This window comes from Athene noctua, chromosome 18 (assembly GCF_965140245.1).
Source record: "Athene noctua chromosome 18, bAthNoc1.hap1.1, whole genome shotgun sequence".
NCBI lineage: Eukaryota > Metazoa > Chordata > Aves > Strigiformes > Strigidae > Athene > Athene noctua.
In genome coordinates this window covers 10,737,263-10,754,607 of record NC_134054.1, presented here as the reverse complement: position 1 = coordinate 10,754,607, position 17,345 = coordinate 10,737,263, and the positions used below count along the sequence as shown (strand labels likewise).

Below are 17,345 nucleotides of genomic sequence, written 5' to 3'. Positions count from 1 at the left end.
ATGTGAGTCCTTTATTCTTGGGCAAGAACGCTGTCAAACCAGGGGCGTGGTAATAGGCAGATGTCCCTCTATCAGTCTAGTAAAAATTAGTGCATGCTTTTACAAGTGGCTGGGACAGGAGTTGATCTTGTCCTGTTAATGCTAAACTTGGTGGTGTGCTCCCAGTGTGAAGAGAGGCATTAACTACAATGCAGAGAGTTCAGAAGTTGGATGAGGGTGGAGAAGGAAGTGACCTGGAACAAGGAACTGTCCAGGACAAATGGGTGGGTGGTGGAGACCAACTTTTTGGCAGGACAAGGCGCTGGGGATCTTTTGGTGCCCGGACTCTAGTGTTGTAGCAATGAACGTGACACAGGGTCGCAGGGGCAGCCCGGATTCTTGTGTTTCCAAACTTTTTAACACTTGGCTTTGTAACTTGGGAATGCTGTTGCTGCACGTGCTGTTATTAGTGATTTGAGTATGTTACTTGGAAGAAATTGTCATCTAGAGCAGAGGTGCTTTATAAGAACTTAGGATGCATAACAAATGCAAAGAATTTAAGCAGTTGCAGTTGGGTTGGGTACAGGACAGAAACTTGAAAACAAAGAGGAAAAAACACCCACCCCAAAATTGCTCCTATCTGTTCCTTTGCTTCACGTGTTCATCACCTTGATCGTATATAGAAGAAACAGGGAATTAAGGGCTGGCTTCTAAGTGGCCATGATTCATAACATAATTCTAAGAAAAGCTTGCAGATAAAATCAGGATTACTCCTTACATGTAGAACAAAACGAATTCTTCAGCTTTTACCAAACTTGAGAAATTAAAAAAAAAAAAAAAAGTCCTTGATTCTAAGAAATGATGTGATGTCTTGGTCACTTCATCAATGCTAATATTTTCTTGCTTTAAAAGGGTCAGAAGGCTTTCTGTTAAGTAATATGTGGTAATAATGGAATGATGTAAATTACCCAAGGAAACATTAAAAACTACATATCGTCTATTCACAAAGGTTTTGGAGTTACAATTAATATTTTTTTTCAGATAAGTGCTGTCTGCTATTGATGGGTTAGTTGCATGAAAGATTTGACCTTTTTTAGTCAGAGTCAATACAAATATGTTGAATGTCAAATGGAGAAAGCAAGCCGTGGCAGTCTTCATTTGTGTACTCTGATGGATCTTGCATTGTATGTAAAGAATTCTCTACAGAGGAGGGGAGCCCTCTAATTTTACACAGTTTGTCACTACTGGATTTGTACAGGAACAGCTTACTGCGTTAGTGGATTGATATAATATACTGTGCTTTGTTTATACTGAGTTGCCCGTGCTGTGAAAAAGTTTAATCTTCACTCTCGATATTAAACACGCACACGAGTCTGCCAAAGAGTGAAGAAACAAATCAGAAGTTACGTGTAGTCAGCAGGTGTACCTCCAGCAAGAGAAAGGCATCATGTTCTATTTGAAGTTTCTTTTAGAGGCCTATTCCGAAAATGGCTATATATAGACAAAGTGGAGAAGGTTTTGAGTGCTATCAGATAATATGATATTTTTTTTTTTAGTCAACTAAAAATAAATTAACTGATACAGTGTGAAACTGCAAGGTTTCATTTTAAGTAAACTTACACTTAATATTGTCTAACCATGAAGGAAAGTAAGCTTTTTAAACTGTTTTCATATTTGTCCAGTGTTACTTGTTGATGCTTAACAGTACTTCCCTTCCTCCCTCCCTGTGTTTGATACAAGGCTGAAACAAAGTCTGCTCCTACAAAGACTTCTTTTCCAAAAAGCTGCTCATTTTCACACCTTCTTGAGGCTTGGGCAGTTAAATACTTGATTTTTTTCAGCTGATCCCCTTTTTCATTATTTAAGGTCAGTGAAAGCCTCAACTACTTCCCAGGGAGTTGTTTAGGGGAGGCCTTGTGATGTTGCTGTCTTGGACCTTGCAAAACTAGTGGTCTGTTTCTACTTCCTATACACGCTACATGCATCACCTTTGCGCTGGAATAAATATCTGTTTAACTCTCAGCTTAATACTGAGTTGCTGGAGTTTGAGAGGTGAGATACATGTTTGCTGTTTTAAGACTATTAACTTAAATAGCTAAAGAATAGAGTACAACTTCCATCAGATAACTGTAGTTAACTGTATTTCATGGAATTACGTTTTTCTAGTGAGATTTTTTATTTGCACACACACGCATGTTTGGGTTTATTTTTCTTTTAAGGGCATGCTTTTTTCATTGTATTTGGCTGTTTTTTTAACTTTTTAATTGAAGTATTTACAATATAGTTATTTTTGTTATAGTGATCCGTTTTATTGTTTCAGAAGTGAATGAATCATATTCTGGGTTATTTTTTCCTGGCAAATATTTTTCTTTAATGATTACTCAGGGCTAGCTTAAATTGTACCTATGAATAATACTTGAAATACAGTATCTGATTCATCCTTTCAAGTGTTACAATGAAAAACCTTGTGAAAATATATATATATAGGACTTTTTAGTTGCGAGAACGCCTTTACAGGGAACTGGATTGGCTATGTAGCTGTTGTAGGACAATGAAATAATACTGCTTCTCAATTCTGTTATTTGTTCTGCCTGCACCTCCATTTCCTAAAATCCCAAGATCTTGTTCTGTGTTCCAGGTTCCTTTCCTGTGTCCCCCCTGGAAGAACAGGTACTGGCTTTGTAGCTGAGGTTGCAGCAGGCGGTTCAGATTCGTGCCCCCCCTTGCAAGGGCAGGGTGGCTGCAGTACATGAGCAGTTACTGGGGTGGGGAGAGGATGTTCTGCAAATCCCCAAAGAGTTGCTCTGATTGCCTGCAGATAGGCGCGCCCTGTGCGTAACTGCATCCTAGCAGGCGTGCCTATCTGCATGGAACTGCATCACAGCAGTCTTCTCACGAAGGTTTGCTACATCACTGTCAACTGCTCTAAATTGTTGTTTTTCCCTGCACCCATAAATTTCTTGCCTTTTGCTTTCTCTTGTTTTAGGAACTTGCTGCGACTTTTCTCATTCATACCATGTGTTAGCAGTGTTGTTTGTGCCCTCCCTGTATCTATATTCCAGAAGAAAACTGTGCTACCTATGGCTATGGAGTTTGTGCTCTTGATTTCTCTTATTTTACAATTATTTTTTTCCTCTCTGAAACCAGTCAAGGCATCAACCTGTTTTGAGTGTTGTATGGGTATTATGAACAAAGATGTTAGTGGGGATCCTCTGCCACTCTACAAGGAGGCAAATACAGTTAAATTTAATTTTGGCAACGAATGCAGCAGAAAATAACCATAGGCTGGTGTGGAACCTGCTCACAGTAAATGGCCTTTGCGTGTTGAATCACAGTTTCTGACTGGCCTTCCAAGTCAGTCCCAGGTGGAAGAGTCCAGGTGCACTTCCTCCGCTGCTCAGCATGAATTAACAAAGCCAGATTTGAATGCTGGAGATGAGTAAGCAGCTCCATGGCCCCCTGAAAATAGAAGAGAGAAATGTAAATACTCCATATTTTTTATTAGTGGAGTGGATACGTTCTCATATTTTGGTTGATTATACAGGGTTTTGAAGTATTTGGAAGAGTGGAAGTACCGAAAGAGCATCTGATGTGTGGTTATGTGTTTCTGTGAACACAGGGAGCTTTTTAAAGTGCAGTAGGAGTTCTGTGCAGTGTATAAAAACTGAAAAGAGTGCGTCTACTTTTTTCTGCATCTGTATAACTGATTTATGTAATCTAGAATGTAGAGTTAGGTTCTGGAAGGTTTTGTTTAGGAGTCAAAATGTCATACACAAACAGTTTTTTCATATGTTTCCCAGATTCTCTGTAGGTAGGTTTTTTTTAAAAAAAAAAAAAAAACAACAAAAAACAAAATCAACAAGCCGACAAACAAAACAGAAAACCCCTACATATTTTCTCTGTTGCCCCTACCCTTTTAAGCTGCTGTCCAGACAAATATTTATAAACAGAAAGTAATGCAAGTTTTTTGCATGCACAAAGCCCTGGGGAAAACGAGGAAATGTTTTAGTGTGTGTGAGGCGTTTAGTACTTTGTTTTGCTCTGATTTATCTTTCGAAGAGCTGTGGAGGCCTGCCTAAAAAACTCGAATACACTCCCTGTGAGCTTATATTACGTTTGTTTAAAATGGTCAACCCTCTACTGCTGAAACTCAGGAATTCATGGACAGAATGACTAGAACAGCAAATATGACTTTAAAAAAATGTGGTTATTGAATAAACTGGTATGAGCCCAGCTGCTGTGGATAAATTGATTTTGCTGTTGCTTTAAATCTATGATGTGTTGGTATTTTGGCAGAGTAAGAAAAACAAGGATATTAGAAAGTAATTTACTGCACTGGGATTAGTAAAGAGTGTTCTGTTTCTATGACTGGGGCAGAACAGGATGGTTTAGATGTGTCTGATAAACAGGACGAGGTCTAGTCTGACAGCTGGCAACAATAGCTTTTGCTCAAAGTCAGGTGTACTAAATTAGCAAATCTATTACAAGGATACAGGAGAAATCTCACAGAAGACAGCCTTGTAGGCAGAAGTGTTGCCAAATGGGAAATGATTCATCGTCTCTGAATGGGATGAGCACTGAGCAGAAGCAGTTTAAACCTCAGACTGCTTTGGCTCATAAACCACCAAATATGCGATTAACACTTTATCTTCTCCAGTCCTCTGTTTTTTATTGTCTCCTGAACAGTAGTCTATATTTAGGATCAAAACCTACAAGACTCGCTTCTTTGATCTAATTTCTCCTTTGTAAGTTTGAACGTGTTCAGGTACCTTTTTGACTTTCAGCTGAATCACAGTGTTTGCATGCATCCTATCTTGTGACCCTTTGGCAATATCACCTTCTGGTGAGGACTGTTACGTGTCTGGAATGCAAGCATGACACAAGTGATGCTGGCAGGACTTGGTGAACTGAGTTAGTGTAGTTCAATTGCTTATATTCAGTGAAAATACATGATTAGCTGGAGATGTAGTTTAATGTGGCATGCCAGTTCCAAGGTGAACACTGCATTTTGATTTTCAGTATTTAAAAAAAAAAAAATCTGTATCTATTCAACATTGACAATGCTATTTGTAGCCTACGGTGCACAAAGATAAACAGGAAATATATTTGGGAATTCTTAAACTTAGTTACGGATTAGTGCAGGAAGGAGGTACAGTTTACAAAGCTAGTTGAAGGAATTTAAAGGAGGAAAGAGGCTTGTGCCCTCTTTGTTCCTTTATTGTTCATATAGCTGATCAGAGTTTTAGCATGTCTCTGGACTTGGTTAATATAACTTGTCATATTAGCTCTAAGAAACACAGATGATAAACTAAAGGAATTAGGTCACTGAATGGTGTTTGGTATTAAGTAATTGAGATGTAAGAAGATAGTTGTGAGAGGAAAATTTGTTTTACTTGGTAAGTTAATATATTGTTTAGCAAATAATTATACTGGGAGGGTGGGGCCTGGGATAGCCCTCAATCAGCAGTTGAGATACCCAAGGAGCAGTGTGCCTGGGAGATTAATGTAAAGATTCCTCTGGAAAATTGGGTCTGCTTTTACCTTGCACGTGCAACTGTGTCAGAAACGGTAAAAACCAGAAGTGATATTTAGTATAATGTGTTGTGAGTGGAACTGCAAGAGAGTGAGGGTTTTTAGAGTGAAAGGCACTAGAGTAAATGAGAGCTTTCTATTCCTGTGTCCCCTCAAAATCCCCACTGTGTCCACACAGACCTTCTGAAGCTCATAACTGGTGGTTGAGATCAGTGGAGTCCCTGCATGCTCATTATGCTTGAAAGCTGTTCTGCCTTTGTAGATGCCTAGCAGTATCCTCTAATTTCTTATTCATTTGCTATACATCTAGGAGTGTTGATACACAGTGTTATATTTTTTTAACATTAATGTGATCAGCAACTCCCCCTTTCAGTCTTACCTGCTTCCCATTAGCTTGCTTCATTTTTACTCTCTACTGGTTATTATCTCCAACTGTGTGCTCCTCTTTAACAATCAATTCTTGTCTCTTCATCTCTTGAACATTTCATTTTTCCCAAAAGATTTCTGGAGTTGTAGATTGAATTGAATGGAAGCTTTTTTGGGCAAGATTCTTTATTTTCATGTGTTGGCGAGCTACTTCATCCGAATCTCTTGGTGGTGTTTCTTTAAAATCGTTTTTGTATTATTTCTCACAGTAGTATATAATTTAAATAACTTGTGTAAAACCAAAGCAAAACAAAATGAGGATTTAATATAAGTCGCTTTACTTTTGTTGAAATAAATAGGATTGCTTATCTCTGTTTAACAGCAGCAGCTTCTTAAACTGTTTGGATTTGTTCTGTAGAACACATCTGTTTACACAGAGAAACTGAACTGAAGCTGTTCATATTAAAGGACTACAGTTTAACTAAATCAGTTTATAAATTATATAGGCTATTGATATAATTATCTCCAGGAGATGAGGTTTCATGGTTCTCTCTCTGATGGGGGGGAAAAAGGCTGGACTGAGGTACACAAGAATTTTGACAGTGTATGAATGAGTGACATCTTGGGTCTTCTGCAAGTACACCAGCTGCTTAAAGCAAGTATTGCCCACTTAGATGGTATTGTATTTCTGTAGGTAGACCCAGAACTATGTGGTCAGAGACATAAGCTCAGTAACCAGGTAGAGGTGTATATATAGTCCATACATCTTTCTGCTGACTTTTTTTTTTTTTTTTTTTTTTTTGGCAGTGGCCAAACTCAGTTCTGGGGAGAGGGGCAGTTTCCAGAGTTGAAAGCACTCCACTAAAACCAGTTCTCCCAAAAAAAAGTAAATATATTGCTCAAATGTTTCAGCTGCATTAAAGGAAGAAGAGGCAGGATTCACATATTATCAGGGAGACAGATCAGAATTCGTGTCTGAAGTTGTGGTGCTGATGATCATGCAGGAGGATGTAGAGTGCATCACTCATCTGTATTTCCCCATATAATATGATTTCAGTACGTCAGGTGTAGGAGTAGAACAAAATTGTGCTGACCTAGGAGTTTAGATTAAGGGTGGATGCTTAATTAGTGATTTTTGCTAGTGATAGTATCAAAATAATGATCCTCATGGACTTTTAAGTTTTATTTATTAGAGAATTATTTTTTTAAAAAATGACTCAAATATTTCAAGTTATATATTTGAAATACCAGAATTTACACACACACACACACAAACCCCCCAATTTTTTACCTTAGCTGTTGTCATGTTTTGGGACTGGTGGCTTACAAAGCAGCTGACAATTCTTTTGTTAGCATAGATAAAATTAATATTTACAACATTTTGCTGAAGAGTGACACAACAGTTACTCATGAAGGGTAAATGATGGGCATGCTTTGCTGTCTTTTTTTTTTTTTTTTCCTGGTTCTTTTTGCCTCTTGCCAAAAAAACCCCAGCAGTAGGAGTCCCCCAGGATCATTGAGTCTGTAGCGGAGACAGAATTTTGAGACTTCCTGTTGAAATCAAGTGTGTGACTGTGTCCCGACAGAGATGGCAGTGGTCTGAGAGTCTGGAAAGCGGCTGGTATCTACAATTCCTAATACCCAGGAGTCTGGGTTAGTTGCAGGTGCCTCTTGTCTGAGACCCTTTTTAAAATTCAGGGCATTTTTGTCTGGTTGGTAATTAGATCATGAATTTCTTTTGTTGTTGCCTCTACTATAGATCATTCAGAGGGTGGAGAGTTTTACTGCAGTGAAACAAATCCGAGGGCTCTGCTGCTTGTTAGCATTTTTTTCCCCCAGAACGTTTTTAGAGGTGCATGAAATACATCAGGCACAGCAGAGCTGTAATTTGTTTCTAGTGTTAGCCCCCCCCCCCCCCCCCCCCCCCCCGTTTCTGTCAAAATAAGCTGTAGGGGTAAATTTCCATGTTACCTTTTTTATTTACCCAATTCTCAGGAAAGAATCCTGTGCTAAGTATTTTGCAAGTTGATAATTTTGGGCTAATCACTTCTGTCTAAACGGGGTCTTGGTTAAAAACTAGCTGCTGGCATTTCAAACAAGCCTTTAAGGATTGAGGTAAGATTTTAGCACAATGATTCTTGAGAGTTTGAGATAAGAGTACCCCCCTTTTCTTTGCCTGAGCTCTTAAATACTATTCTATTTCTTTATTTCTAGGATAATTGAGTTAATGCTTGTAATAGTTTACTTCACTCATGTTTGCATATAATAATCACCTCTGTAGGTTTAAGATTAGTTAATCTTAGTAATGTTACTTTAAATTAAAAGGGTTTTTTTAATGAATATTATGTTTTTAATAATACAGGAAGATAAAATAAGAATAATTGAGAGGATCATAGAGCAAATATAACAGCAGAGCTGATGGGTTAATTTACCTTTTAATGGATTTTTGTTTCCCACCCTGATTTTGTTTACTGGAATACAATTTTATGCTTACTTCAAATGTGAGAAACAGAACTGATCACTTTGAAATTGATTTGAAAATTAATCTTTGTCTGCTGACTTTTTAAGTATTCTAATAGCTGTTAATTTAAAGCTATGTTGTTTCCTCCCCCTCCGTCGTCCCAACTGACCAGTGTAGTATTCAGTCTCTGTAAGCAGTGTATTTATGGTGACTTCATGGTACGGTAATGGGTTTTGAGATGTTGAAAAATGGACGAGATGCAAGGGTTAGGCCATTTTGGAGTAGGGTGGAGAAGTGAAGTGGAATTCTAGTGTATGGAAGTTATGCATTGGGAACATCCTGGCTGGTCTGAGAGGCTCCTTCCACACTAAACCAGGAAATGCAAATATTCGCAATAGCCTTTGTTTTCTTAAAGTTTCCCACGTGTTACTTGTGCTTCTTTTTCACTGTTGGAGGCTGTGGCTGAAGCCCTAGTTTACACAGAGCCCTGATGGGGATGATGTAGTCCTGTATCATATTTAATTTGCATATTTGGTATATAGCTAAAAAAAGGCAAATCAAAAATAACTTAGGGTTTTGCATCTACATATTCAATTTCACTGGTGCAAACGTGAATCTCCATCAGAAACTTGTAAAACTTGAGGGTAGGATTGGAAATGCTTGGGGAGGGTTGCTACCTTCATTGCAAAAGTGGCAGCATCATTTCTTTCCTTTGCCTCTTGACAGGCGTATCAAATAAACTGGACACATGAATAGAGCTGGTGACGTGTGTGGCAGTAAGCCCATCACTGAATGAATCTAGGAAATGTGAATGCATTAGTTGCTTGAAGGAAGAATTCAATGGTGTGGGGGGTTTTGTGTTTTGTTTTACTTTTGGCTTGGAGTGGAATAAGGGAGGAGAAGTGGAAAAGGAAGCCTTTTGTTTACAGTAAAACAATACTGTGAAGTAGACATCATGATGTTAAAACAGGAGTCTAAACATGGCAAATCTAGGCAGACTCCATCTGGCTGTGTCCACAAGTCGTTCAGACATCCCCAGCAGACTGCTGGAGTCTTGAGTCGCTGTCGTGTCGTGTCCCCCCCCCCTTACGGGAATTTAAAATAGCCTGCGAGACTGTGTCCCAGAATTTTATTATTGCATGAGATGAATGATTTATTGGCTTAACTGTTTATATTCAGTGATGCAATGCATCTTTATTAACGTTTCTTCCATGATAAAATGCGTGATGTTTTCATTTTGAATGGTAATCTCCATGAGTTGTATTACATGCGAGAAATATGGATCTAGAATTCTAAATCCAGTCAAAGCACAACCTACTCTTACAGGTAGGATTTAATACAGTGAATCAGTTGGAAAGCAAAATGTACTGTCACTATGTTAGTTTCTGGCATATTTTGCAGTGATTTAAAGTACATTGCATTCTTAGGACATTTTTCACTTCTGGATAATCCGTATTGCTCTTTGGTGTTTGAATGGAGTATATTGTAGTGTTGTTTGTTTAGCCCCAGAGGAATAATTCCGATTTGTTGAGACACTGATTTCTAACTGACAATGCTTATAAGCAGGTGCATGTGATCCTTTGAAATGGGTTTTGTTTTACATGCAGCATCTTAAGGATTTAGCATCTGGCTTGTGTTGAACTTGCAGAAATATGTTTATGGGACAATTTAGAATTGTAACAATTATTAAAGGAAATTCTTGTTAAAAGTGCTTTTCAAGTACTAAGGTTATCCTAATATGCGTTTTGAAAGAGTTTAAAGTGATCTACCTTGTGTTTGGATATCAGCCTAGCAGTAATGCTTTTATATGTCACTTAGAATTAGTGTTGAATTTTTTTTTTTCAACCTGACAGGTTAGTGTTTAATAGCACTTTAAAAATTAATTAGTACTTCTCAATCTAAACACATATTCCTAGTAAGACAGTTAGAACTGGTACATGATTCTAAATTTACATTAGATTTAAACTCTGAAAGAGAATTGAAAATTAGTTTCTTAACAGTATGAATTGTAAGTGGTAAGAGTATGGGCAGATAGCTGTGCCTGTTGAAGTTACCATCCCTTCCAAGCTGTCCTGGCTCCCATAGCTCAGGAGGGCAGAAGAGATCATATTATGTATTTCCTAATTCACATCAGAAAAAGATATCTAGAGGAAGCAGCGAGTGACGGTGGTTTGAGGTTTACCTGGCTGCTTCAGAAGGCAGCGCTCACACTGTGCTTTCCCTGCTGCAGAACCACGGATCTAGGGGATGGATGGTGGAGAGTGTTTACATTTAATTTAACTGAGCAGAGTATGTCTGAAACCAGCATCAGTTTGTCTGGTGTCCTTGGGTGAACTGGGCATCCCTGTGCATGTCATATGGCACCCTCATCTTGGGAGTTTGCTCCCTCTATACTGGTCCCAGAAAAAAAAGAGAGGCATTGGGGCGACTAGTGACCCTTTCAACTCACAGCTTCAGAGGATGGTGTTTGGAGATTTAAATCGGGTGGCACTGAATTTCAGATAAACTACTGGGGAAAATAAACATTTCTAAGAAGGGCATGCCAGCCTCTGTGTTTGTACATGCTTTGTACTAACTCTAGTTTAGAGCTCGTTAGGTTATTCTAAATTTCTAATGCTTTGTGAGTCTCAGAGCAGCTGTCAGTAAGTAAAACAGAGCAGCTGAAAGCAGTTGTGTATACTTGCAAGAAAAATGCTTTTTTCAGTGTTTTGATTTCGTGCTTCTGAGTGTGCTTTGGGAAATAGAAAATAACACTCCATCCGAATGTTTAAGGTTAAGATTGTGTCTCTGAAAACCTGAAGGGTGTTAGATTGTTATTTTGGCATCCTGATGGCAAAAATCTGCTTTTAGAAAAAGTATTTTAATTTTTTTTTTTTTTAAATAAATGTCTAGAACTACCAAACAGAGAGAGGAGGGAAAACTAGCCGTCTGAATTAAAATACTGGGGAGGGTGTATTTTGTTTTCAGAGCAGAAAAACTCCCAGGTATGGAGTGCACTTCCACAGTGCAACCTCAAGTTGCCATCAGAAAGGTAGTCAGGGCAATCCTCCCTCCTTTGCAGCCATGCACCTCTGCTGCTTCCTTTGCATCCCTTTGCTCGGGATGGCATGACTGCAGGGTAAGTCAACGCAGCTCTCCAAGCCAATGGCAAATTAATCCATCTCCCCAGAAGGCTAATTTTCTGTTAAGCCAGTTCAGCTTCCTGATCTACCTTGCATCCATATGATTGCTAGACCTGATCTGAGAGAGGAACAGCTGCAGCCCTCTTTATTGTTAGGTGCAATATGAAACCTTCCAGCTCCTGTTGATCAGTGATCCTGGTTAGAATAATGGTCAGCTGCTGCATTCTTACCCATTTCATGTTTCAACACCTTCTTTACTCAAAACCCCTGTGCACCTGTGAAACATGTATTTGGTAGGTTTACCTATCTTTGTGTGTCCCTTCTTGACAATAATTGATTGCATTAACTGAAAGTAAATTCTTCATTTATGATCCTGTTCTGTCACTTAGTTTGTTCATCTGAAGAAAAAACACCTTTCAAAGGAAATTAAAAGTGAAAGGAAATGAAGGCTTAAAAAAAAAAAAAAAAATCCTTGGAGAGATTAATCGTAAAATAAAATTTAATGTGAGTAGTTGGAATAAACAATTTTATTTCGAAACCTTAATTGAGAACATTATTACCTCAACAGCTGTATTTGCAAATCTGTATGGCATTATTTACAGCTCTTTGTTCCGTGAATAGTTGAGGACCTCCTGTTTTATATCTTCCCATGTGAGAATTTAGGCAGGTCCAAGGAGGGAATGCAAGCAGAAGACTATAAGTTTCTCTGTAGCGTGCCAACAATGGAAGAAAACAGTAGGAATCTGTTAGAAATGTTTAAAGTATTGAGCTATCCTGCTGGAACCTGTGCACGGTGTGTGCTGTTTGCCCGTCATTTTTCTAAAGTAAATAAATAAATTTACAAAGAGTTTTCCACGATGTGGAGAAAAGTATGTCATGTCAGCCATAGGGTTCAAACACCCCAAGCAGTTTCTGGGTCCCAGGGGCAGGCATCCGAAGGCGAGGGGGGGCGTGTGTGTGCCTTCATTTGCCTCCCTCTCCTCTCCCTCCCCCAAGCAGGCTCATTCCAATCAGCAGTGTAATTGGAATGCAACCACAGTCTGGAGGAGGAAGGGGAATTTTTGGCAAGGAGAAGCAGAGCAGTTGGGAGCTTTATTCAGATTAAAGCATAGACGACCATTCATTATCAGTACAACACACATTAGCAACAGCACAGCATTGTGTTTCTACAGCTGGGACTTATTTTAGTGATTGTATTGCACTGCGTATTACATGCAAACAACTGGGATCTGATCACAAAAAGCAATGCTAATGGCTTTCATTAAAAGATGGTGTTCCTGTAGGGGGAAGAAAGACTTGTCTTCAAAATGAACTGTTGTGGTAAAAACTGATAGGCAGCCTGTCCTTCTCCTCGCTATCCCATGTGTTACATATGTTCTGGAACAAGCACTTTTTCTGGGAGGAAAAACCCTTGGGGAAAGAAAAAACCAAGAGGAATTATATTGTTAAAAGCGTTGCTTGGATTCAGAAGGCTGAACTAGTTCTTCTACGGTGATGACACATGAAAAGCCAGAAGATTAGTAAACATAATCTTAGTTTTGGACCCAGTCCTTTTCTTCCCCCTATAAACTTGGGGCTGTCTGTTGACACAGTGTTGGTTGCTTGTGGATGTCTGACATGAGATGGGGGGTGTTTTCTTACTAAGTCACGTACTGAGTTTTAAATGTGTTGATGATGTGTTTCCTTCAGCTTCTTCAGCTGGTGTGCTTGCTTCCATAGACATTTATGATTACTTTTTTATAGTATTCATGCGTCTTCAGTGTGTTTGTTTAAGAATTATTTACTTAAGGAGATAGTTTAATAATAGTTAATAAGCAATAGTATTTTTAATATAGAAATTTTAAACGTATTGTGATCGTCTACAACTGTAGCCCTGAGGTACTCCTACCCTGTGTTGCTGGGTACAAACACATTTAAACCTTGTAATTTGTCATAAATCAAGAGACACGTTATAACAGATAGATGAGAGTCTACAAACATACAGGTAACATAACACGAAAACGTACCTGTGAGGTAAAGTAGTATTATTCCTGTTTTGCAGGTATGAAGGAATGTGGTGAACAAACTGGCTATAAGCACTTTGATGTAGGTTGGAAATAACTGTTGAGTGTTGAATACAAGATCACTACCCCTAAATGTCCCAAGTTCCTTAAATTCAGATAACATTTTTCTTTCTTAACATTGCCTTCCTCAACACTCATTCTGGGTCTGTTATCCAGCCATTGAAGGTGAATAGCATCGTTGGAGACTCTTAGATCATGTCTAAGATGTGGTGATTTTGTGAAATCTTGTAGATATTTATCACTTTTTACTTGTTTTTGTTGCAAGCTTCCTACTATGGCGCTCTCCTTTCCACTCTTGTTCTTCATGTGCTTCTTCCCTTTAAGTATGGAGACCTTGTGTTATAGATACACTTACTACTCTGAAATAAACATACTTTTTAATACTTATATAAAATACTGGTAAAGTATAACATGGGATATCTTTTATAACAATTTCATGCAATAAAAAGTTTGATTTTTCTGTAAAAAATGAATCCAAAGTAAAAAGCAGTTGTAACAAGAGTTAATCAGTAGCTAGCAAAAAGAGTAAGAAAAGTTTAGAAAATGAGACAAATATTTATCTTTCTATTAAAATCACATTTTCAATAATCATAGTTCCTTTCAGGTTTTTTGTGGGTTCAACAAATTATTTCATCGCCCTTTATAATTGCATGTAAATTTTAATAGATGATACATAAATTAGATTACAGAAGTTTGGGGATATTAAATATTTTTCATTTACTTGCAATAGTTAAATTATTTTTCAGTAAACCATTCTTTGTCAGTCACTGGAGTAATAAATCAGAAAAAGAAAACTGACAAATGAGATTCACTTAATTTCTGTTTTTGAATATTTGAGAACTGTGCAAAGCTGTCATGGAAGGAGACCAGGTAGCTTATAATATCATGCTGTCTTCGTGTTTCTGTGAACTGACCTGAGTAGCATGTGTTAGAATGAGATCATAAGGCGTGATAAAGAGATATTTAATGAACGTATGTAAAACTGATGTGCATGTTTGTCTTGGCACATATATATTGTTCCTTTGTATTGGAATATTAATGTTCTCTTTTCTGTAGACTACCCAGGAAGTCTGTAATAAATACAAAACATAGCTATCCACTGACTCATTGATACTTAGTAATAAATACTTTATCTGCATATGTGTACTAGAAGCCATTAATGTCCTGATGATGCATTTATGGTACAACGCTTCCCTCCCCCCCTTTTTTCCAAACCAGTGTCAATATATACAGGCATTGGCTTGCTTTCTAGTTTCTGAAAACCTTCAGTGCAAGTTTAAATAGCTTAACTTTTGCTTTAAAAATATTTTTTAATTAAAAAATGTTTTAAAACAAGCACATACAAATAAAAAATAACCTCCTTCAGTGGCCTTGTGCCTCTAGAGGATCTATTAATGGTACAACTGCGTAGATCTGATAACGATGTGAGTTTGAGCCCAGAACCATCAGCATTTTAACTTGGCTTTGTCAAGGAAAATAAATCTTGCTATGGTTCTTTCTGGTTTTTGAATCTTTAGCTCAAATTTGACATAGGATAGAGGTCTCAAAGATAATTAAGTCCCATGAGTTTTATGAGAATTGTTGCCTGGATAAAGAGGAGACCCTAGCAGTGACCTGAAATGAGAGGAAAAAGCTGCAGCAAGAGATCCCATGGTGCTAGACCACTGGAGAGTCTGCGTGGGAGAGTGTCTGTCTAAATGCCCTACCAGTGGGAAAAGCCTCGGCTATAGCTTTCAGTCAGCCATGAAGCATAAATCCATAGGAAACCAAACTTCCTTAGTTTTTATTCTCAAGGAACTATTAATCAGTTGGTTATCAGAATATTCAGAATAGGTTTTAATACAGTGTTGAAACTGTTAGAAAAGTGGAGCATAAACTCTGGTACTTTCCCCACCCGTGGGAAAAGTTTTGTCCAAAAAACCTCCTGAGATAGATTACAGCTCTGTGCATGGAAGATTGTTTCACTTAGAATTGAGCTGATGCTCCTGAGACCCTGGGCTTTTTCACCTAGAAATACCTGGCAGAAAGGGTGTTGTTAATGGAAGATCTCTCCGCGTCTCTCCTGTTTTGTTAACCTGACAAAGCCAGAGTGGGCTGACATCTGACTTTCCTTAAATGTGGTTACTAGAGAAGCAAATCTTGAGCCAAAAATATTAGTTTGTTCACTCATGGCTAATTGTTGGGGAAACGGTTATTAGTCTGTATGTTGTGCGTGTGCCCAATCTTATAAAAGTGAGACTTTGGTTAAATTGCACTTGCAGGCTTGCTTAATACTTTGAAAAGAAGTGTTTATAATTTGTTAACCTTACAATTTCTCTTAAAAAAGATTAGTCAAACTCCTTTTATTTTGGACATTGTATGATTTCAGGAATGTACTGTATGGTTCACTGTGCACTGAAGGATTTAAAGCCTTCAGCTTCACTTCACACTTCCTGTTTCTTTTTGCATGGGTGAAATTCTGCAAATAATTATATATATTTGAGATATTTTAAAAAGTGGCTATCTATATAAGCATCTGTTTTAGTTGAAGTTTTTTCACCACTAGATGAAAGGTGGCTGGTGAGTAGTAACCTTTTTCAGTTCATGGGCAAGTAGTGTCTGTTGACAACTCAGGCTGAGGATATTTTTGGTGTAATGAGGTCTTAAGGAACCGCAGAAGCATTTTTCTAAGTTTGTCTTATTATCTGTTTCTTTAAGTGTCTTTTCAATTATTATAAATTGTATGGATAGAGTAGACTTTAAATTGCTGGGCACATGGAAGTCTTTAGTAGCTAAATTTTTATTAGACAATCCTAAATCTTTTGAATGCTTTGTGGAGCAGACAGTGATGTGACAGTCTGTTTCCTATACATGCTTGAACTCCAGGTATCAGAAATACCTAAAACATTTGGTTCTCTACTGTTTACAGTAGAATTATTGGGTGAAAATCCCTTGAATAGAGCTCTGCTTTAGGATTACCATTATGTCTTTGAATGGAGAGAAATTATTTTTTTATCTTCTCCTAAAAAAACCAACTAATAACAACCTGGAATCAGGTAATTTTTTTTCAGGTTAATGATATTGCTATTAGCACCCTCTTGCATCAAACTAATATGCTGAATATAAGCTAGGAGCTTATATACACCTTTCCTGTGTTATATGTCAATGTGCAGGGGATTGTTTTTTGACTACCTGTAGTCATTAGTAGGTGTCCCCTTCTGTTTTATGGGGAACTAAAACTTGTTAGACCCAAGTAGAGTTTTAGCTAGATTTTACAGTGTTGAATTCCTGTGGAAAACAGTTTCACTAAAATCAACACCTTTATCAACATAAACATTCGGAAAACATTAATTTCATTGATTTAGAATAATATGTAACTTTGACTGTGCTAGCATGCAGAACTATTCGGGATGATGCTTCTCTGCCCTTACTGTGAAAATCTCCATGGCAGTGCTCGTGAATTACGTCCTCTTACTTTTATTTGGACAGATGCTGTAAAAGAAACTGGAGAATTCATAGCCCTGCAGGATCAGTTTGAGGATATTTTATGGGGGAAAGCATGACCACTTTTGTTTGGTTTTGGGTGGAGTCTGTGGGCTGTGATTATTGGATGCGCTTTCTGTCTTTGCATTTTCTGGTAGTAAGGAATATTGACGATCTCATGGAAGAAATATCCAAGCGAATCATACACTGAGGAGGCTTCTGCAACACCAACCAAATATCTCTTCCCCACTCCCCTTTTTTTGCTGTACTAGCTGTGGGAACTCACACTTTCACTCGATACCCAAGAATCCTTTTGTGTTATCGGTAAATATTTTAATGTTTCACAGGGGAATCTAATAT

The 17,345-nt window shown here is 37.9% G+C and overlaps 1 protein-coding gene across 1 annotated transcript in view; it reads left to right on the top strand.

The window, feature by feature from the left end:
- The window catches only part of SMURF2 (SMAD specific E3 ubiquitin protein ligase 2), a 67,326-nt gene that overhangs the window by 10,534 nt on the left and 39,447 nt on the right, over positions 1–17,345 (top strand). The window lies entirely within an intron of this gene.